At 37.1% G+C, this 24,477-nt stretch overlaps 1 long non-coding RNA gene across 1 annotated transcript; it reads right to left on the reverse strand.

Moving 5' to 3' along the window:
- Window positions 1–5,554: 5,554 nt before the first annotated feature.
- On the reverse strand, window positions 5,555–7,768 carry LOC147519850 (uncharacterized). The gene is made up of 2 exons (XR_015214309.1): window positions 7,406–7,768; window positions 5,555–5,784 (listed from the first exon to the last, which is right to left on the reverse strand). It is a non-coding gene; the product is annotated as an uncharacterized LOC147519850 (long non-coding RNA).
- Between the last annotated feature and the right edge of the window lie 16,709 nt (window positions 7,769–24,477).

Below are 24,477 nucleotides of genomic sequence, written 5' to 3' on the forward strand. Positions count from 1 at the left end.
GTGTGTGACATAGAGTAATAATACCTTTTACGGCAAACCATTAATTTTTTTTTTAATTATTGCCTATGCATGTAGTGTAACATGGCATCTAAGAGTATTGTTGCTGACCTGAACAAAGGAGAAAAACTGGATGGTCTAAATTATGATATTTGGCACCGTAAGATCCAAGACTGTAGAGAGGAGCAAAATGTCCTCGAAACTCGACTAATAATATGGAGCTGCCGAGGAAGGCACTACCGCTTAACACCGTCGTAGCTTGGAGGTGTACCGTGAACCGGCAAAAACAAGATCGCCAGGCGCCCTTTATTATGTTAAGCAAAGATGCATAACGACTGATTGGCGAAGTTCGAGGGGTACAAAACCGCCAAGGAAATGTGGAATGCTTTAAAATTGACTTATATGGCACCACCGGCTACTAGGTTACGTGCATTGACTTTGAAATTCAAACCTATAAGAAGGCTTCGAATGACACTATGGTTGAACATCTTAGGAAGATGTCCCGGATGATACGCGGACTTAAAAGTTCTTTGGAAATGTTTTACCGATGAAAGCAGCAAATTTTGGTCTGTTTTGAGGTCCCTCCCCGATTCTTTGGGAACAGATGAAACTCATTATGACGATAATGAGAATATAACCAACATTTCTCAGTTATCGCGTCATTTGGAGTTTAGAGGCAGAGCGGCAAGTCGCTAGGACTAATAGCGATCTTCGCCATCGCTTGTTTTGTCGAACCAAGCAAGCGGGACTAGGTCCAAGCTAAAGCAAGATGGTAAAGCAAGTACTGGGGGCTCAAAAAACAACACACTTGCCTAAAAGGAACATAAATAAGCGCCCGCAGAGGTAATAGAGTCGGTAAAAAGCAAGACAAGTCTAAGATGGCTTGTAACAACCGTGGTGTACTTGGACACTTCATTTCGTGCGGAATGCACCGAGTCGAAGAAGGTAAACTCAAACACTTTTAGCTATTCGATTGCTTTGTTTGCACCGAGGTGCTTGTTGCTCATTCATGTGATCCTAATTGGATTGTGGATCTGGGGAGCAACCAAACACATCGCAAAAGACAGAGTAAGATTTGTGGAGTTTCGTCGGGTTCTAAGTGGCAGTCAAAGAATTTTTATGGGAAACAGTTCTAGTGAAGACGTACTGGGAATTGGAACATACCAGATACGGATGCGCACTGGTCGCACGCTGATACTCCATGATGTTCTTTATGCGCCAGGAGTTCGACGCAGTTTACTTTTAGTTATTTGTCTTTTAGAACTTGGTTTTGTTGTTAATTTCAGCTTAGAAGCAATTTCTATTTCTTTAGGTTCCATTATGTATGGACGAGCTTTTCTTTCGAATGGTTTATTTGAGTTGGATATTGATTTTGGTAATTATAATTCAGCTGATTCTTTTTTGACTTCTATGGATGATGATGTCGTTTCAAATTCAGTGAAATGGCACATTAGATTAGGACATATTGGGCAGGACAAGATGAATAGACTAGCAAGGGCAGGACTTCTGAGTCCTCTTGCAAAAGTCAATCTCCCGGTCTGCGAACACTGTTTGGCTGGGAAGTCAACTAGAAAACCATTTGGAAAGGCGCTAAGAGCATCTGTTCCACTAGAGTTAATACATTCCGACATATGCGGACCATTTAATGTGAGGGCTCATCGTGGTGCACTTTATTTTATCACATTCATAGATGATTACACGCGATTTGGTTATGTTTACTTAATTTCGCATAAATCTGATGCTTCTGATTGCTTCAAAAGATTTATGGCTGAAGTTGAGAATCAATTGGAGAGATGTATTAAGGCTCTCCGAACTGACCGAGGGCGCGAGTATTTGTCTGAGCAAATGAGATTGCTCTGTGAACAAAAGGGCATTCGACGACAGCTTACTATTCCTTCAACTCCGCAACAAAATGGTGTTCTTTGAAAGAAGGAATAGAACCCTTTAGATATGGTGAGATCGATGATGGCGCAAGCAAACCTCCCACGACCTTCGGGGTGATGCTTTGTCGATCACGCCTACATTCTCAACGTGGTGCCCTCTAAGTCCGTCCCATCAACCCTTTATGAACTATGGACCGCAGAAAACCCGAAGTTAGGTTATATCGTCCATGGGGTTTCTTGGTTTTGTTCATACCCGTCTTCACAAACTGGGAAGTTAGACATGAGAGCTAAGAAATGTATATTCATTAGATACTCGAAAGCACTCTAAGGGTTATGTCTTTCTTCATGAACAAAATAATGGTGGGATGGTGGAAATTGAGTCACGCCGATGTTGATTTTGTGGAAAATGATTTTCCAAGCAGGAAGAAAGCTCGATTGTCAACTGAGTTCTATGAGATGATAGAACTAATTGAGGCTACAGAAGAGGTAACTCCACCTACGCTCGGCGATGATGGGGTAATATTTCATCCTTCTGAAGTTCCAATGATCGTCGAGGATAGTGGGAGTTTACCACTAGATGACTCAGATGATCAAGACAATCTTGAGCCACATAGAAGCAAACGTGGAAGTGTACCCCGTCGTCGTTTTGAGATTGAAGGGGAAGCTTTCATGTGTGCTGCTATTGACGATGATGAGCCTAGGTCATACCAAGAGGCTTTGTCATCACCTGTTTCAAAGGAATGGTTAGCTGCTATGCAAGATGAGATAAGTTCCATGAAGAAGAACCAAGTTTGGGAACTTGTTGATCTTCCTCAAGGGCGCAAAATGATTAAGAACAGATGGGTTTTGAAAGTTAAGCGAACTGCAGATGGAGCTATTGATAAGTATAAAGCCCGATTGGTAGCGAAAGGTTTTACCCAAATAGAGGGTATAGACTACGAGGAAACTTTCTCACCAGTGGTGAGATTTACCTCAATTCGCTTCATTTTAGCACTTGTTGCACATTTTGACTTAGAACTCTATCAGATGGATGTTAAGACAGCGTTTCTTAATGGGGATCTAAATGAAGAAATTTATATGGATCAGCCCAAAGGCTTTGAGGTAGAAGGACAAGAGCGCAAAGTATGCAAGCTCAAAAAGTCTATCTACGGATTAAAGTATCATCCGCATAATGGTACCTTAAGTTTCATCGAGCCATTACTTCATATGGGTTTGAGATGATTGAGGAGGATCATGTGTGTATGCCAAACGATCTGATAGGAGTTTTCTTGTGCTGTCATTATATGTTGACGACATTTTGTTGGCTGGAAATGATAAGGGGTTGATCATAGCCACTCAGAAGTGGTTGTCCTCTAATTTTGATATGAAGGACATGGGCGAGGAAAATTTTGTATTGGGGGTAAAGATTACCCGAGATCGTTCTAAGAGGTTACTTGGCTTATCTCAAGAGACTTATATTAAGAAAGTTCTCGAACGATTCCGAATGCAAAATTGCAAACCTATTGATACTCCTGTCCAAAAGGGTCATACTTTACATCTTGGTCTTTGCCCTAAGACAGAGGCAGAAAAGGAACAAATGGCTAATGTGCCCTATGCAAATGCAATTGGGAGTCTGATGTATGCTATGATGTATACTCGACCAGACATTTGCTTTGCAGTAGGATTAGTGAGCCGTTTTCAGAGTAATCCTGGACATGCTCATTGGTAGGCAGTGAAAAGGATTCTTAGATACCTTCGTGGGACTTCAGACTATATGCTTTGCTATCAAGGAGCAAGAGCAAACCTTCACGGGTACAAGTGATCTTTGATTGAGCTAGTGACTTGGATGAGTGTAGATCCACGTGCCCGGCTATACATTCTTACTTCGAGGAGGTGCTATTTCTGAGTAGTAGTAAAACAAGCATGCATTGCATTGTCCACAATGGAGTCCGAGTATGTTGCTTGTTGTGATGCTGTTCAGGAAGCAGTTTGGTTAAGAAGAATCTTTAAGCGACTAAATGTAGTGCAAAATGCCAAAGACCCTATAACAGTGTATTGTGATAACATGGCAGCATTAGCATTCGCTAAAGATCCTAAGTACCATGGAAAATCCAAGCACATAGACATTCGTTACCACTACATTCGTGATATGGTTGTGCGTAAAAAGGTGGTCCTCAAACATATATCTACGAAGGACATGGTGGCAGATCCCTTTACTAAGGCGATCCCAAGGAATTCCTTTATGGCTCATGTTAGGAGCTTAGGACTTCATAGGTTATGATTTTGTATGTAATGACCTTATAACTTTGATAGTTATTCATGTTTTTTGAGATCGTTAGATTCTTTACTACATGAAATTATTCTATGCATATATTGTTTCCATATTTTTTTGTTGTTAGATTATATGGATATTCGTCATAAGGCTTTGGTTGTTCACTCACACAGAGACCACCTTGGCACATGGAATGTGAGCAAGATGAGATATGTATGAATGAGTTAAAATCTTTTACCTTAGAAAGGTTGATTAGATTTTAATAATCCCATGGCACAATGGATGTGAGCTTGGTGCATACAAATTATCGCCTCAAAATAGTTGAGATGAGTTATTAATTTTTTCAAATTATAACGAAAGCCTATAAGTCGGATGTGAGACTTTAATCGATTCCTTTGGTAAGGAATTGGATTGAAAAACTCAAGTAAGGCGCTTGGTAAGCGACTTGACTAAGATTCGTATGGTGTGGAAGCTGACGACTTTTTTAAGAGCTCCACCGTAGCATGTAATCATACTACATGTGCTTATTCAACCTAATATGAGTAAGTAATTGATCCTTGTTTACTTGCTGTGTGAGCATATTCTTGTTTTATGCCCTCAGTGACTAATGACTGTGTCATGAAGTAGATTTTGATGTATGCTACTCTAGCTTGTGTGGCTAAGCATAATTTAAGCCTATGGAACATGTCTGGGAAAGCAATTAATCTGAAACTAAATGACATGAGGAATTGAGGATGACTATTTATTAACACATTCTAGAGGCAATATGTACGCATTGACTTTGAGTTCCTGTCGGCAAAACTACTTGATTTTTTCATGATTTTTAATTCTAGTATGATATCCATATCTATAATTATTTATATGATTTATTTTTATTTTTTGGGAACTCAAACATGCGTACTGGGTTGAATATTAATTTGAGTTAAAACTCTTGAGGGATTAGAAAATATTCAACCAAATGTGACCAAATAAGTCTAGGGCAATATGAGTTGTTTGAGATGTGATGTGCCATTTCAGTCGGGGAATGACTTGATTTGAAACTCTCTCATGAAAGCAAGCTCTCGTTGGTCGCACGCTTTATCTCTCTGTATGAAGTTTGCAATGTTGTAGTTGGATAAGAGAATGGTATTGTAGTACCACCATGGACGAGTGGGAGATGCAAGACATGGGTTATGTGCGTACGTCCAAGTTGGATAAAGACTCAAGTCTCCAAGTAAGGCAAAACTCTACTTGTTGAGATTGAGATAAGTATCACTTGGATGTCACAGCCCGAATTTCTAAACAATTAAAAAAAATGAATATTTGAAATATAAATATCTCAAACATCACTTGGTTCACTTGTCTAAAAACCCAGGCTATGACGGGGTGGATACAACACATGTCAAAACCTAAAACCCACATCATAAAGAATCTTAACCACAAATTCAATTTCCAAAATTCTCTTTATTACTTTATAAAAAAAATCTATCTTCCGTCCCAATAAAACATCAAACCACTCTAAGAATAACAGGTCTTCAACATCGTATTTTCATGTCATATGAAAAGAAAACTACGTTATTACATACTTCCAAAAGATCAGACCTAATAAAAATAAACTCCCGGACTGCTCCAGATCAAATCCAAATCAAACACCGCGGTTCCACTGCCTTCCACCTATGTTCCCAAGAACACACCCACGTTGCCAAAACAAAGCAAACATGGGTCAGCAAAATGGAATTTGCTGGTATGAGTAGACTAACCACATAAAACCATTATCATACTTTAATTATTCAAACAATCACTTTATATTATCCCATAACTTAATCATTCACAGCTTGGAAGACAGGTAGTTCCGTCATTTTAACCGGCATAATTTCTTCCCAAGCAAGACTTCCATTATATAACTCATTCTAATAACTCGTTTTAATATCTAAACCATTGAATTAAAACTTACCGATATCCACTGCTGTATAAGGGTAGGACCGGCCCGTCAGACAAAATGTTATTAAGTCCTACCCTCCTGCAAAAGAAAGTTATAACTTCTATATAACATATGTAGATATTATATTAGGTATTCAAAAGTAAACCCAAACACTCGCATAATCAAATAATACAACTAACCCGTAAGGCGAATACCTTAGTTCCTCTCTAGGGCAGTCTAAAGAATCTGGTCATTCATGACACATTCAATGAATACCCGGGTCATTCATGGCACATTCAATGAATACCGTTTTAAACAACCACTATCACGTACCCAATGTAATACTAACATTATACACATATAGTTATCACTAAAACTAATATATAATATATAATATGGTGTAGTGGCTACACTTTTGCATAAAGCTGCCTACGTATCCAAATCTTTTAAAAGTGGAATCAAGCCTTTGTAGTTTTATATCAACTAAACCGATTAATTTTTATAAACCCAAACGACAATATAATTTTTTTAGCTAATAAGATATAACACGTTCCATTGTCCACAAATATGTACACGGAGAAATAAATAGGTATGAATGAATATCACAGCCAAATAAATCCTCCATAGAGTATTCCAATCACACGTTATCACCCTTCACTAGCACCATTTTTTTTTTTTTTTTCAATTCAACTAAGACCACATTGTATTTAATCATAGAACATATAAAATATATTCATGTATCTCAGTCAAACCTTTCCACTTTTGACCATAGATCATTCAATTGTATATTAATTTGCTTTACCTCGTAGCTATATCATGTGTAAAAACCAAACATTTCCCAATAGTAGCATATCTATGGTCCGAAACTAATATCATAAAACAAACATGATTACATGACCACATATATAAAAACAGTAAAGTTACCCAAAGCCATTTCCAAAGTTAACCTATCTAATATGATCTGACAACATCAACAGGGTCCCCATCTTGCTTTATTACCTCAACAGTAAACAAGTACTTTAGATAGCCACCCGGAAACCATTCACCAAAAATAAAAACGAATACCCGAAGATGTTACCCGAAGCTATCTCACGTGTAGTAAGTTATGACACGTCTAAGTTTCTAGAGCACTTCTAATGAATGACCAACAGTTAGCATCTAAATATATATAGTTATATACCACACGAAATACATAGGTATATAGACAATAAGGATAATTTCGCAGTAGCAGTAACACAGCATGATCGATCAAACTAACCATACTTGATTTCATCTTAAGGTTCCAATAAATCAAAGAACTAAAATTTCGAGTAGAACACATATATAATTAAATCAAATAGTTTTCTTAAAAGAAAGAAAGATTAGCCCACTCACCAGAATTAATCGTAAACGAAAACTTTAGTGAAAGCGAAATAACCGTCGAACTCGAAAACCAACGGTAAGGTGTTGTCTTCCTCCGCTCCTTTCTCTTTCAAACACTCTCAAGCAATAGCTATCTCTCCCTCTCTGTCTTTTTTTTTTCTTCTCTTTGTTTTTCTCTTCTATTTCAAAACCCCCAAAAAAACTAACAAAAAAAAAGAAGAGAGTTCGGTTGTAACCAAACCCCTCTAACTCTCCCACATTTTTATCTTATCTTATTTTATCTTTATATTTATCTTTATCTTTTTTTAATATTATTATTACTTTTTAAACCTTAATAAATATGAAAAATAAAATAAAAATAAACGGGGTGTTATAATATACACACCTTAAAAGGATCTCGTCCCGAGATTCAAGGTAGAGTGTAGATTAACCAAACAAACAGTACATCAAACAATAAATCTTTATAGAGTATAAACTTAACAGATTATGTCCCAACAACTAAACTTTAAGTAATAATGTAGAACATGTCAGCAGGGAGATTAAATTAAACACATCATTTACAGCTTGCACCCAATGGTCATAGTAAACAAATATTAGAAATGAGACATACGTGTATACGCAAGTATACACACCTTAAAAGGAATACACATATATAATATCATATAGATATGCATATTAATATGCAAATCACATACTTTGAAAGTGTGTCTATTTATGTATAGAACCCAAGAAATATGTGTATACGCTAGTATACACAACTCAAAAGAATAAACGTAATTAGTTTCTTCAATTGCCAACACTTAAGTAAACTCATTATTTCTCAATTTAGCAAAACTCTTATTCTTCGAGTTAAATCATACTAAGAAAACAAGGTAGTTCCTCTCACACCGAGGCAGTTAGTTCCACTCTTAGTATTTCCCAACAAATCCAAAGCGTTTAACAATAAATATACATATAACAATTTCCTTTTCAACGATCTTCCCTGTCAAAACTATTCATTTAAAAACTCATATGTTTCATCCACCACCTTAGTGTTTACAAAAATATCAACATTTCTCTCAGTGTCTCACGAACACCACATGTTCGAAAATAGAAATAAAACGTATAGGCTGATTCATATTATCAACGACCTACACTATGTCCACCATCACATAGGATCAAACACCTACAATGTGAGGCATGCACACTGGCTCACACCAACGATATGCAAGTATACACTGGTTCACACACCAACGATGCATACTAACTCTCTACCATCACATAGGATCAAACACCAACAATGTGTGGTATGCACACTGGATCACACTCCAACGGTGTACATGTATACACTAGATCAAACTCCAACGATGCATACAGAGAGATGTTATGTATATTGGATCACACACCAACGATATACATAACTTGGACAATATATAAAAACTTTCAACTCCAACCTTTATCAAAAGGGTTTTCCTTATTCCTTGGGTACATTCCAAATTACTCAAATATGAAATTTTAAAATAACAATTTCTTCTTTAGCCAATACTTACTTAAAATAGAAAACTCCGTTAGGAAAACAACACTATAACATGCTGAACAATTTCAATTATAAATTTCATAAGAGCTAACCGTTAAAACAACCAACATTTTATTTTCATAATCATACGATAAATTCTTACATGCTAAGTACCAATAAAGGAAACTAGCAAACAACAAATTCAAACATACCTAACATTAACCAGTACAGTTCTTAGCATAGTGTCCCAACTGTCCACATTTATAACATTTTCCTACTAGTTCATTTGGTTTAGAACATATTCGAATAGTATGCCCAACTTCCCCGCAGTTCAAACAATTACCATCAAATTTCTTTAGCGAAGTACTAACGTCCTTATTCACATGCTTACTTGTTTGCCTATTATATGGGTGATGCCGACTTTTCCTTTGCCCTTGACGTGGTTGACTAGAAATAAGGTGTAAGCTGGCTTGTTTTGGGGCATTCTCTTTAATCTTCTCATCTCTGGGTTTATTATCCAATTGTTCATATCTTAATGCCAAATCTAACACGCGATCGAAAGTTTCTGAATCAAAGGGTATCAAATAACTCGATAGATATGCCTCAGTTCACGGATGAACTTCTGGTTCTTCTTTACTTGGGTATCCACTAGATAAGGAGCATACCTCGATAGTTCATTGAACTTAGTCACGATGATACGTGTGATTTTTCCCTCCTTGGGTAAGATGAAAGAATTCCTCAGTTAATTGCCCCTTAACAGCATTAGGAACAAACCTTCCCTCAAATCTTACCTGGAAATCCTCCCAAGTCATAGTTTCCACATCCACATTATCCTTGATAGACCTCCACCAAAATAAAGCTGACCCCTCCAACTGGTGAGAAGCCAACTCTTGCTTCTGCACCTTAGTGAGTTGCATCTTCGCAAACACGAACTCACACATAGTAACCCATTTCTCAACATCAATGGCCCCTTTCTCTCCCTTGAACTTCTGGCCTCCTAAAGTTGCAAAATCCTTGTTTCTCCTAGCAAAAAGATCCCCTAGATTAGCATGTTGACCCCTTTGAATAGTTTGCACCAACTGAGTTAATATTGCTCCCAAATCAGCAGATATGGTATTACTTCCAGTACCAGTAACGTCAGTGTCATCTCCAGCCATTATCTTAAAACAAAACGAACTTCTATTAGTACTCCAAACATCTTAAACTCAAACACACCCAACTACCACATTCCGAGGATCACCTAGACCTTCCCAATCTAGGCTAACCTAAGCTCCGATACCAAAAATGTCACAGCCCGAATTTCTAAACAATTAAAAAAAATGAATATTTGAAATATAAATATCTCAAACATCACTTGGTTCACTTGTCTAAAAACCCAGGCTATGATGGGGTGGATACAACACATGTCAAAACCTAAAACCCACATCATAAAGAATCTTAACCACAAATTCAATCTCCAAAATTCTCTTTATTACTTTATAAAAAAAATCTATCTTCCGTCCCAATAAAACATCAAACCACTCTAAGAATAATGTGTCTTCAACATCGATATTTTCATGTCATATGAAAAGAAAAACTACGTTATTACATACTTCCAAAAGATCGGACCTAATAAAATAAACTCCCTGGTTGCTCGGATCAAATCCAAATCAAACACCCAGCGGTTCCATTGCCTTCCACCTATGTTCCTAAGAACACACCCACGCTTGCCAAAACAAAGCAAACATGGATCAACAAAATGGAATTTGTTGGTATGAGTAGACTAACCACATAAAACCATTATCATACTTTAATTATTCAAACAATCACTTTATATTATCCCATAACTTAATCATTCACAGCTTGGAAGACAGGTAGTTCCGTCATTTTAACCGGCATAATTTCTTCCCAAGCAAGACTTCCATTATATAACTCATTCTAATAACTCGTTTTAATATCTAAACCATTGAATTAAAACTTACCGATATCCACTGCTGTATAAGGGTAGGACCGCGTCCCTGCACAAAATGTTATTATGTCCTACCCTCCTGCAAAAGAAAGTTATAACTTCTATATAACATATGTAGATATTATATTAGGTATTCAAAAGTAAACCCAAACACTCGCATAATCAAATAATACAACTAACCCAAGACGAATCCCTTAGTTCCTCTCTAGGGCAGTCTAAAGAATCTGGTCATTCATGGCACATTCAATGAATACCCGGGTCATTCATGGAACATTCAATGAATACCGTTTTAAACAACCACTGTCACGTACCCAATGTAATACTAACATTATACACATATAGTTATCACTAAAACTAATATATAATATATAATATGGTGTAGTGGCTACACTTTTGCTTAAAGTTACCTACGTATCCAAATCTTTCAAAAGTGGAATCAAGCCTTTGTAGTTCTTATATCAACTAAACCGATTAATTTTTATAAACCCAAACGACAATATAATTTTTTTAGCTAATAAGATATAACACGTTCCATTGTCCACAAATATGTACACGGAGAAATAAATAGGTATGAATGAATATCACAGCCAAATAAATCCTCCATAGAGTATTCCAATCACACGTTATCACCCTTCACTAGCACCATTTTTTTTTTTCCAATTCAACTAAGACCACATTGTATTTAATCATAGAACATATAAAATATATTCATGTATCTCAGTCAAACCTTTCCACTTTTGACCACAGATCATTCAATTGTATATTAATTTGCTTTACCTCGTAGCTATATCATGTGTAAAAACCAAACATTTCCCAATAGTAGCATATCTATGGTCCGAAACTAATATCATAAAACAAACATGATTACATGGCCACATATATAAAAACAGTAAAGTTACCCAAAGCCATTTCCAAAGTTAACCTATCTAATATGATCTGACAACATCAACAAGGTCCCCATCTTGCTTTATTACCTCAACAGTAAACAAGTACTTTAGATAGCCACCCGGAAACCATTCACCAAAAATAAAAACGAATACCCGAAGATGTTACCCGAAGCTATCTCACGTGTAGTAAGTTATGACACGTCTAAGTTTCTAGAGCACTTCTAATGAATGACCAACAGTTAGCATCTAAATATATATAGTTATATACCACACGAAATACATAGGCATATAGACAATAAGGATAATTTCGCAGTAGCATTAACACAGCATGATCGATCAAACTAACCATATTTGATTTCATCTTAAGGTTCCAATAAATCAAAGAACTAAAATTTCGAGTAGAATACATATATAATTAAATCAAATAGTTTTCTTAAAAGAAAGAAAGATTAGCCCACTCACCAGAATTAATCGTAAACGAAAACTTTAGTGAAAGCAAAATAACCGTCGAACTCGAAAACCAACGGTAAGGTGTTGTCTTCCTCCGCCTCTTTCTCTTTCAAATACTCTCAAGCAATAGCTATCTCTTCCTCTCTGTTTTTTTTTTTTTCTTCTCTTTGTTTTTTTCTTCTATTTCAAAACCCCCAAAAAAACTAACAAAAAAGAAGAAGAGAGTTCGGTTGTAACCAAACCCCTCTAACTCTCCCACATTTTTATCTTATCTTATTTTATCTTTATCTTTATCTTTATCTTTTTTTAATATTATTATTACTTTTTAAACCTTAATAAATATGAAAAATAAAATAAAAATAAATGGGGTGTTATATGAGCGGAGCGAACGATCTTGGGCCGGGTCGGGGGTATGTGGCCCAAAATGTCATTTGGTTTGTTTCTGTCTGTCTGTCCTCATTTTTCTCTCCAATTTCTCTACTCAAAATTTCTCTCACCCCCTTCATCTCTCTCTCTCTCTCGATACCCCTCCTCTCTCGATCATCTCTGCTACGGATTCATCCTTCTCTCCAAACTCATCTCTGCTCTCGATATCAAAGTGAAGACAACACCGAACACACCATCTCTCAATTACTCACGGTCTTTTTGGATTTCTCAGATAACAACTTCGATTTCTCCGTTTATTTATTCATATTTTTCAGTATCGATCTCGCACAAACATGTAACATGACTAATACTGCAAACCCATCTTGCTTTGCAATTTAAGGTTTTGCATTGAGTCGAAAAAATGGTTACCACACACTGACTCGATAATTTATCGATATCATTAATCATTTTCTTAGTGTCTTCTTGGGGTGATTTATTTCAATAAGAAGCCAAGCCAAGGAAATAAAACTAAAGAGTGACCATAGTACAAAATATCATGCCGGTTCAAAATACCGAAAGTCTCCAAAACCGATATTTTGAAATATATAAGAAAATATCGATCGATAAGAGGAGGTTTGGCAAGCCTAGTTTAATGAGTTGTTCAAAAGACATATAAGGGACTTTTAGTGATGAGATGAGGTTTTGATAGAGGGATAAACAATTTGGAAAATTAAAGGAGATATCAACCAAACCTTACTTGTTATTTGTAAATGACCAGATGAGGTGGAAAGATGAGAATTATTACAACCTCATTCATGCTTACAGCTGACCATTAATGTGATCTCATTAAAAAAAAAAAAATCTATTAAAGATGTTTTACTTTTTCTTCTAACAGGAAGACCATACCTTGCAATTTCTAACTTCTTTACACCCAACTTCTCAAATCTAAATATCCAATATTTCTCAAAAAACTTGAATGGAAGGAGAGAGAAAAATTCATTTGCTTAGAAAACAAAAAGAGAATGAGAGATGAATAGTAAAAGAGGAAATGGGAAAAGACGAAACGATAAGAGAACAATTGTGTGATCGATCAATTACAAGTTGATATTATCAAATCGGGAACTTCGGGGAGAGTGAAAATTACCCAATGAAGATTGTGACAAGAAGATGACCCATGATATTTCAAAATTTCGATAATCTATCTTAAATATCGCGATATATAGCGATAAATTTCTGGTAAGAGGAGTTTTCCCTGCCAGCTTGATATATGCCGTTTTTTGGAAACCGCAAATAGATATATCGCGAAATGCCACGGCATTTTGTACTATGAGAGTGACACATTGGAAGTTAAAGGTCCTTGACCGAAGGCAAAAAGGTTAAGCTTAGAATTTTCAAGCCAAGTGATAAAGGAAGTTGTTAAACCTTCTAGGTGTATGTATGGAAGAGAAGATCAAAGTAAGTATAATGAAGATAGAGATAATAGCAAGGAGAGAGAGAAGCCTGAACTTGCCTATTTGAAAACTTTGAGTAGGCTAGAGATGCTACAACTGTACTCCTCCATACCCTGATGAAGCTCTGGAATTCATACCCCATGGTCTCCTCTCTTACATTTTTAACACCACCACTGTCATTAAGAACAACAACTTCAAGGGGTGAGTCTTTCTGTCCACTGTTTGGCCATAGTCTTGTGTGCCTTAAGGATACAAAATGAAATTACCTAACTGCTCATTTTTCAATCCCTTTGTCTCGCTCGTCTGAAACTTATAGTGGTAGTGGTTGTAAAGCCCTTAATATAGTTTACCTCTATTTAGTAGGTCCTTTGTAGATACTTCCTATAAAACAGTCAACTGTAACTCTGTAAGTAGCAGTCTGTTTTCTCTTTCCGAGTGACTGAGGGATACTTGCACTGGCAGAAAAATCATTTGAAGGTAGAGGTTAATTGCTTGCCACCCATGACCTGCCTAATATAATCTATCAGAATGAGAATGTGACAGATCTCTGCCTTAGCGCCTTAGAAAGTGTTTGAAATTGTCTGTTTTTAACATATAACTAAAAAACATGACAACGTACTGGTTTAAGAAGAACCAGGAAGATCCAAAGGATCATGGGCTGAGTTTCGGTTGGGCAAGTGTTTATTTGTGAGAAATGGTGACAATGGGTGAAGTATGATGGGTTGGGCTCGGATGTGTAGTCAACTTGGAGGGGAATACTTGAGTTTTCTGTTGAAACGAGGCTTCATCCACTCTTTAAATAGATTGCTCACATCACATGGCTACGCACGGCCTCTAGGGCACCTGTTAATAAATGGTTTTAGTGACTCTGCGAGTTTCAACCAAAAGCGCTAATAAGGTTGGTGATTCCATTGGGCACTCATCAAATTGGATTGGGCAACCCTAAAAAAAAAAAAATTTTTTTTACAAATTTGCCATATTACAAGTTTGCCATCAAAGCCCAAGCCCAGCAACCAATTCAACCGGTATCGCCAAAATGAACCCTCCGGGTCGTTTCTGTTTACACTCAAACAACATGGTCATGTCGTTTGAGTGTACACTTAAACGACTTTGCCAAGTCGTTTGCGTGTACATGTCGTTTCATGTCGTTTGAGTGTTAGTTTGAGTTTGAGTTACACTCAAACTACATGGCCAAGTCGTTTGAGTGTATACCCAAACGATATGGACAAGTCGTTTGAGTGTTACTCACACTAACACTGAAACTACGCGGCCATGTCGTTTGAGTTTACACTCAAACTACACGGCCATGTCGTTTGAGTGTGCACTCAAACTACATGACCACATCGTTTGAGTGTACACTCAAACTACATGACCAAGTCGTTTGAGTGTACACTCAAACTACGCGGCCTTGTCGTTTGAGTGTGCACTCAAACTACATGACCACATCGTTTGAGTGTACACTCAAACTACGAGGCCATGTCGTTTGAGTGTATACTCAAAACTACATGAACCGCGTCGTTTGAGTGTTACTCACACTAACACTCAAACTACGCGGCCATGTCGTTTGAGTGTACACTCAAAACCACATGGCCGCCAGAAGTTTGAGTGTTAGTGAAAGTAACACTCAAACGACGTGTTCATGTGTAGTTGAGTGTACACTCAAACGACATCATGCGTAGTTTGAGTGTACACTCAAACGATATGGTCATGAAACGATATGGCGGCGTAGTTTGTATGTTAGTGTGAGTAACACTCAAGCGACTTGTCCATGTAGTTTGAGTATACACTCAAACGATTTGGTCACGTGTTTGAGTGTACACTCAAACGGCGTGATGAACGCGACTCAAACGATTTCAATTGAATTAGAAAAATTGAAATCCGATTTAAAAATTGGGTTAGAAACAACACAATTACATCAATAAAACTACATGCACTCTGCACTCTTTATCTGTTATGACATAGTATCTTTATAACCAAGTTAAAACATGTAATCAAACATGCTAAAATCTAAAATAATAATTTGTTTTATATCTAAACTTGTTATTATTATTATTTTTTCAATTGTTAATCATAAACTAGTTTGGGGTTTTGGAGTTTGAGTTGAGGGGTTTAGAAATTTCGTGACATAGTATCTTTATAACCAAGTTAAAACATGTAATCAAACATGCTATAAAATCTAAAATAATAATTTGTTTTATATCTAAACTTGTTATTATTATTATTTTTTCAATTGTGAATCATAAACTAGTTTGGGGTTTGGAGTTTGAGTTAGGGGTTTAGAAATTTCGTACCAACATATTTTACTTAATTATTTGAAATAATAATTTGTTTTATATCTAAACTTGTTATTTTTTATTTTATTTTTAAAATTGTGAATCATAAACTAGGTTGAGATTTAGGGTTTAGGGTTTAGAGTTGTTTACAAATTTCGTGCTAACATACTTTACTTAATTATTCAAAATAATAATTTGTTTTATTTATAAACTTATTATTTTTTATTTTCTTTTTCAAATTTTGAATCATAAACTAGTTTGGGGGTTTGGGGTTTGGGTTTAGGGTTTAGGGTTTACAAAATTTAAATCTTGACATAAAAAAAAAATTAATTTCAAACATATTTCACTCAATTATCCAAATCTAAAATAATAATTTGTTTTATATCTAAACTTGTTATTTTCCATTTTTTTTATTCAATTGTAAATAATAAACTAATTTGGGGGGTTTACAAATATATTTCACTCAATTATTCGAAATATATCAAAATTTCAAATATATATAGAATACTCATTCACTCAGTTTAGAGTTTAGGGTTTACATAAAATACTCAAGTTTCTCTACATACTCAAGTTTATCTAAATGGAACATGAAGATGAAGAAGAAGTATTTGAGGTAATGTTTGAGGTACAACAACAAATTAGAGAAGAACAACAAATTAGAGAAGGAGAAAATAGAAGATATGTTGAAAGTGAAGAAGTGGAACAAAATGTTGAAGGTCAAGGTGAAGAATTTGAAGATGCGACAAGTCGAGCAAATGAAATGCCAAGAAATCGTTGACGACAAAGTGCAAATCTAAATAATGAGGTAACACTTGATTAAAATGAATACAAAACACTTGATTGATTGAATGAATGAATGAATGGATGCAAAATGAATGAATGCAAAACCCGAGCCCAAACGACATGGCTGGGTCGTTTGGGAACACTATCAAACGACATGGTCGTGTAGTTTGAGAACACTACAGAACGACATGGCGGTGTAGTTTGAGAACACTACAGAACGACATGTCCGGGTTGTTTGATTACACTATAGGACTACATGGTTTGGGTCGTTTGGTAAAACTATAGAACGACTTCTCTCAGTCGTTTGGGGACACTATAGAACTACATGGCGGGTCGTTTGGACCCCTATGAAAACATGGTTGGGTCGTTTGGACTAAATTTAATTAAAGTTTTTTTTTTTGTGACTTTGAAACTAAATGCAAATTGTTTGAGACTCTTGTTTTATTCTTCTATATGTAGAATTCTTTGCCGCTATCCGGGAACCGATCCCTCGCAAACTCGAATGATGTGGATTGTCAACCGATTTTAAGTGATACAACAAAAATTTTTACTACGGAAGAGGTATGATTGAGTAGGCATTGATTTCATTTTTTTTAAATTTTTTTCTAAATATAATTTTATTAGTGTATTAATAATAGTTGTTGTTTTTTATGTGTTTAGGTCTTTCATACACGTAGTGAGGCAATCGGTTGGGCAACCGCTAGAGGAAGACAAGTTAATGTTGTTGTGGTCATTGAAAAGTCGGAGTGTGCCAAAGGAAACCAAGTAGCAAGATTGAATTTGGCTTGCGAGTGCTCGGGTGTGTATCGGTCACACAAGAAGAAAGGCGAAGAGAGGGCTAATAAGAGAAGGTCAGGAACCAAGAAATCGGGATGTCCATTTAAGTTAAAAGGTGTTTTCCAACGTGGCACTGTCAATAGTTGGAAAATTGTCGTTCTTAATGGTGTTCACAACCATCCATTGGCGAAGACCCTTGAAGGACATGCATTTGCTACTCGACTAACCGTTCGAGTTCGAGTATTTGTCGAGATGAGTAAGTGTGGAATAAAACCTAAACAAATATTGGATTCCATCAAGAATAGGTATCATGATAACATCTCTAGTATATCCCAAGTCTACTTTGTAAAGGCGCGAAGGTGAGGAAATTGGATATGAGCGGTCTCACACAATTGCAGATTGCGTGAGTTGTTAGCAAAAGAACATTATTTTGAGGAATTGAGGCGGGATGAGAATACCGAGGAGATAACGGAGATTGTTATGGGCCCATCGAGGAAGGTGTTAAGTTGGCTCGGACTTTTCCAACGGTTTTCATGTTAGGCGTACCTACAAAACTAACGGTATCGGTGGCCTTTTATGCAGTTTGTTGGGGTGACTTGGCGTGGAAATCTTTCACCGTGTGTCAGTCTTTGCCGACGAAACAACAATCGACTATGAGTGGGCCTGCATCATTTTAGTGGCTTGCTTGGTGACATAAGCCCATCCGTGATCGTGTCGGCGGGGACTTAGCCACGATGAGTGCGGCGACAGCGAGTTTTCCCTAACGCACACAAGCATCTATGTAGATGGCATATCGCATTACGTCGTCCTTCAAAAAATGTTACGATATTTTTCCAACTCTGAGAATTTGTAGAAGGCCCAGTTCTCGTAGAACAACGTAGTCAAATCGAAGACAGAGGTTATTTTCCAGCGTAGATGGGATGCTTTGGAAAAATATTACAGGGTTGAGTACTCCAATTTTGTTTGTTATTTGCGAGAGACTTGATTTCCTTATAGGGATCGATTCGTATGTTGTTAGACTGACCAACATATTCACTTTGGGAGTACAACGACCAATAGAGTTGAAGGGTCTCATGCTCAGGTGAAGCGTATACTAGGAAATGCAAATTGTCATGATTTTTTGAGTATGTTTAGCTTAATCCACCCGATTCTAGAGATCCAGATGTCCGAGATTAGAGCTACCTTCGAGAGAAGTATGATTGTAACTTCGGCACCACCACCGGATTCCTTTGTTTCGCGTGAACTCGGAGGCCTTGTCTCACGCAAGTGTTTAGACTTGTTATTTGAAGAAATAGATACCCGCGTAAAGCGTGTTAAAGATGGAGATATAAGGTGTTGGTGTTATTTGCGTCACGAGCCATGGGACGCCATGTGCTCATGAATTAATTGAGTTTGAAGAGCAAGAAGCGGTCCATCCTTTTGATCGCTATCGACCCATTTTGGAAAACATTATGCGCTTCTCCCAATGTGTCGGTGGGTGTTGGTCCCGATGTTGCACCTTCGATGGACTTGTTCATGAATAGGTTTGCAATGGTTTTACGAAGAAAAAGAGAGGGTTATGATTAGGAAGCTTATGGAGATTGCCGTGCGAGAAAGTACATGGCTAGTAATCGCCTTGTGAGGAAGCAAAACCAAAGGTCGGGCCGAAGGTAGGCAGCAGAAAGCTTCAAACTGGAGATGATAACTCTTGGCGAGATCCATCTCATTTTGAACATTCTCAACTTGACCATGAAGAGTGGGTCTCGTCACAACCAAACACTCACGCCCACCCAAAACACCCACACTACACCAAGAAAGTCTTCTCCAAAACTACCAACCCAAAACATCCACACCACACCAACAAATAAGCGCTTCTCCAAAACACCAAAAACAACCACACCAAGAAATAAACCTTCTCCCAAAACACCAAAACAACCACACCACGAAATAAGCCTTCTCCAAAAGCGGTCACACCGAAATGTGAGAGATGGCTTAAACTTTGGAAAGGCGAGGGGTCCTAAGGATTACGGGTTGGATATTTCACGAAGAAATGCATAAATACATTGTTAGAGTCCATGACCCTGTTGGCGATGGCAACTGCGGTTATAGAGCTTCTGCATTGCATTAGGAAGAAGTCAAGAAGAATGGGCGGATGAGATGACGAAGAAGGAAATCAAAGTACAATCAAAGTGGGTTTTTATTTGATGAAGGAAATCCTACATGAAGAAGGTTACACACCCTTAAATAAGTGGATGAGCATGCTTTTCTTTGGATACTTATTTGCTTCAAGATTTAAATATTGTCCTTATACATTTAGGAGCTCGTCGGTGCTTCCTTCTCATGCCGGAGAACCCAAGCAAATCTGAGAGAGTGACCCAAGTGTTGGGTAGCGCACATGTTGGTGGAAATCATTTTGTCAATGTTGAACTTGTTGAAGATTGTCCCGGTTCCTCGATGTCGCCAATGACTTAGAGCTCGATATGATATTCGCCGACAGTTGGAATTTGGCCTTGATGAAGAAGGCAATTGCAATTTATGGCATTGAACATTCCAAATTTAATATGGGAAAAGGGAGCTCGTTGAAGACCAATGATTACATGTTATCGACTAAGTTGTTTGTATATTGTCGATATGATATTTTGATGTAATTTGTATTTTGATGTAATTTGGAACAAGTGTAATTTGATTTGATTTTTATGTTATCAATGTTAGGGCTTTTATTTTATTTGATTTGGAAATCGAGTAATCAACTAAGTTGATTCGGACGGCAATCGAGTGATTTTGAAATCGAGCGATCGACTAAGTGATATATTGATATAATTTGATATTTTGATGTAATTTGGAACAAGTGTAATTTGATTTGATTTTTATGTTATTTGGAAATAATGTTAAGGCTTTTATTTGATTTGATTTGGAAATCGAGTGATCGATTAAGTTGATACGGACGGCAATCAAGTGATTTGAAAATAGAGCGATCGACTAAGTTGATTCGGACGTCAATCGAGTGATTTTGAAATCGAATGATCGACTAAGTTGATTCGGATGGCAATCGAGTGATCGACTAGTTGATTCGGACGGCAATCGAGTGATTTGAAATAATGTTCGTATGTTGTCAATAATGACCGAAACTACACGGTCAAGTCGTTTGGCTTTAATCCCAAATGACCCAGCCATATCGTTTGGGATTAAAGAAAAATGACATGAACAAGTCGTTTGGCCTTTAGACCAAATGATGTGGTCATGTCGTTTGGCCTTTAGACCAAACGATGTGGCCATGTCGTTTGGTATAAAGGACAAACGATGTGGGTGGGTCGTTTGAGATTAAAAGAGAACGATCTGCCGAGGTCATTTGGTATAAAGGAAAAACGATCTGCTGAGGTCGTTTGGCCTTTATGCCAAACGATGCGGCTGGGTCGTTTGGAATTTTTTTTTTTCAAAATTCATTTTGTTTTTACAATACTTTTATATTCATCAAATTCCACTTTTCCATTCAAACATCAAATATCAAACACTCTCATTCATCAAATTCATCCATTCATATTCATCAAATTCCACTTTTCCATTCAAACATCAGATATCAAACACTCTCATTCATCAAATTCATCCATTCATATTCATTAAATTCCATTCAAACATTAAACATCATTCATCCATTCAAACATCCATTCACATTCAAAACTACATGAGAATTCCTCGCATACCAAAAACATTCATATCATTCATCCATTCAAATTCCAACAGTTATCCATCAATTCAAATTAACAAAATTACAAACCCTAAAGCTGAAACAAATTACATCCATCAAACTAAATTACAAAGTTACAAACCCTAAACTCAAAAACAAATCAACTATAAGCCACCAATGTACTTGCACCTAGTCAAGTTTGCGCTGTTCGAAGGAGGACCTTGCTTCCTCGGCGGCATATCATTCCCACCAATTGCGGACCCTCTCTCTAGCAAACGAATTTGGTTTCATCGATGACGTCGTTACGTCGAAAAAAGAAAAATCAATATAAGTTACCAATCGAATGCAAAAAATCACGGTTAGAGAAAACTCAATTAAAAATCACAATACTTACAATTGGTGAGCGGTTAGGCGATGTCTCGGGGAGGGATGAATAGGAAGAAGCTCGGGTTCACCAAAACTACATGAGAATTCCTCGCATACCAAGTCATGTAGTTTTGATGACACTCCCATGGATAAGGCGAAATAGGTCCTCGGTTGCGAGTTGGATCACGTGATTACGCCACGACTCGAAAAAAAGTAGCCCAATATTGGTCCATTTCACCTCATACCCGTGTCGCCGCCACGGTTCTTGTTCTCCAATTTGGTATTGGAGGATCTTTAGGTACAAGTTGCACGTGACCTAAGTGACATACCACCGCTGCGGCAGTAAAGCTCGACAATGTTAAAAACATAACAATCCCTCAAAAATGCAATGTCATCGATCGGGTTTGTATTTCGATATTTTTGTAGGGATGCCAAACAACTGAAACAAAATCAAATGTGTCATTAACAACTCTAATGATCAATTACTAAAAATAAATATAAACAAACTTAAATACTAAATTGTCATTGAATTTAATACTTACATTGAACTCATTCAAATCATCAATTATCGCCGATAAAGCGCAATGCATCACGTTATTGTCGTAATAGTGTGGAGCGTGGGATGTGTCTATGAGCACGCGGGTGAAAGCGAGATATAGTTGAAATTTAGGATTGTCATGAATACCGAAAAATACTCATAGATCCATGCCTAGATATACACAAATAGTTAACATATTGATAGAGTAATAAAATTAACATTAAAAAAATAAACTCTAAAATACTCAAGTTTTACCCGTAGAAGAGTCATATAGCACGTAACTCCTTTCACCTTCGCACATGTGGCGGCCCCGAGACCTCTATATAAAAGCGCCAAAATTTCGCACCCTATGCATACTCTTCTATCTCTTTGAATTTCAACAACGGCCTCGGATAACATATAGGCACTCCGGTCGGACTTGTCGATAAAAGCGGCACATCAAAGAAAAAGCGAATAAAAGCTCTAACGATCCGTTGAACATCCACGAAACTTCGAGGCCTTCTCTACCAAATTTCAGGCGTCACATATATAAGGCAATCATGAACCTTGTTCGCAAAATGCTTCGGGATGAATTCTAGCCTTACTTTTTGAAATGAACACCGCTAGCTTCCATCTCCACCTTAATCAAATCAATAGGGAGCCCCGGACCAAGATGTAAAGAGATTTATCGATTGTTATAAGTTCACTCATTTGGCCCCCTTGCACCGCTCTTCCTCTAGCTGTGACTCCCTGATTTGGACAACATCGTTCAAAGTCGCGATCATCTCTTAAATGGCATATGGAAGGTGTTGGTCTCCGGATGCCATCTCCACAAACGCCGAGATCAATGGTGGATCCATATGCTCGTGATAACCTTCCACGAGATCAAACAACCCGATCCTTCTCAATTGCGCATGGCAAATCTCGGAGACCTTTCACATTCATTTTTGAAATTCCATTGGGATAACTTCGCTAAGTGTGAAACACACTTCAACGCTCGCGATCCTCAAAAAACAACCGAGCACGCATTAGATATATATGAAGCGAAACAAAAATTTTGTAAAAGAAAATCAAAGTACACAAGAAAAACAAAATATTACCCTTCTCTCCCAAATATCGCGAGCGACATGCATCGCATAGTCATACAACAACTCTAACTCAAACGGGCCTCCCCCATACACACCTCTTTGAAACTCCAAATCATCATTGGATTTTCTTACGAAATTCAATACGGAGGTGATTCTTCTTGGTGGTGTGGTACGTCTTCTACCACATATTCTTCAACATTATCATCCTGCTCATCCTCCTCCTCACTCCCCTCACTCTCCTCTTCTACTATACTCTTCCCTTTGTCCATATTTACATCTAAACCTACATTAGTATCACTATCTACACTATCTACACTATCTCCACTAAACGAATTAACCTCAGGAACCTCTTTTTCAAATGGTCCCCTCCGCTGGCCGATCGATGCCGTTAAAGCCGTCGGCCTATGTCTTTTCTTCCAACTGCGTCACGCTAGAGGAACCGCCACCAAACAATTTCTTAACACCCTTGAATGTAGTTTTCGCTACATTCTTCACATTCTTTGATCGAGGACCCATCGCTACAAATAAAAATAAAACAAGTATTAGTAAACCATATTTAAATAAACAATGTACAAAGAAAACCACTAGAAAAAGAGATCATCCGGTCGTAAAACTAATATACTTATAAGCTTGCTATGATAACTCTAAGTATATATGAAGAAATAGAATGAAGCGTTACACTATCCAAATTCTATCGAATTTTTTGGGAGAGTTTCTTTGTTTAGTCAACATTTAGGTATACTTAAACCTGTCATAACCTAGAAATCAATAATGACATCCTTCCAACAACCATATGTACATAACACCCTATAAAATATTCAACCCACAATACAATTTCTTAGTACCTGGTACTAGTAGAACTAAAAGTTTTTGAATCCATCCAGCGTTCTTTTCATGATCCTAAACTTTACATAAACTGGTACCTGGTACTAGTAGATATAAAAGTTTTTGAATCTAGATTCTAAATCTTAAGCTAGATGTAGACCACGTCATTTAGATATGGTCCGTAGACATGGAGA

This window comes from Coptis chinensis, chromosome 2 (assembly GCF_015680905.1).
Source record: "Coptis chinensis isolate HL-2020 chromosome 2, ASM1568090v1, whole genome shotgun sequence".
NCBI classification, from domain to species: domain Eukaryota; kingdom Viridiplantae; phylum Streptophyta; class Magnoliopsida; order Ranunculales; family Ranunculaceae; genus Coptis; species Coptis chinensis.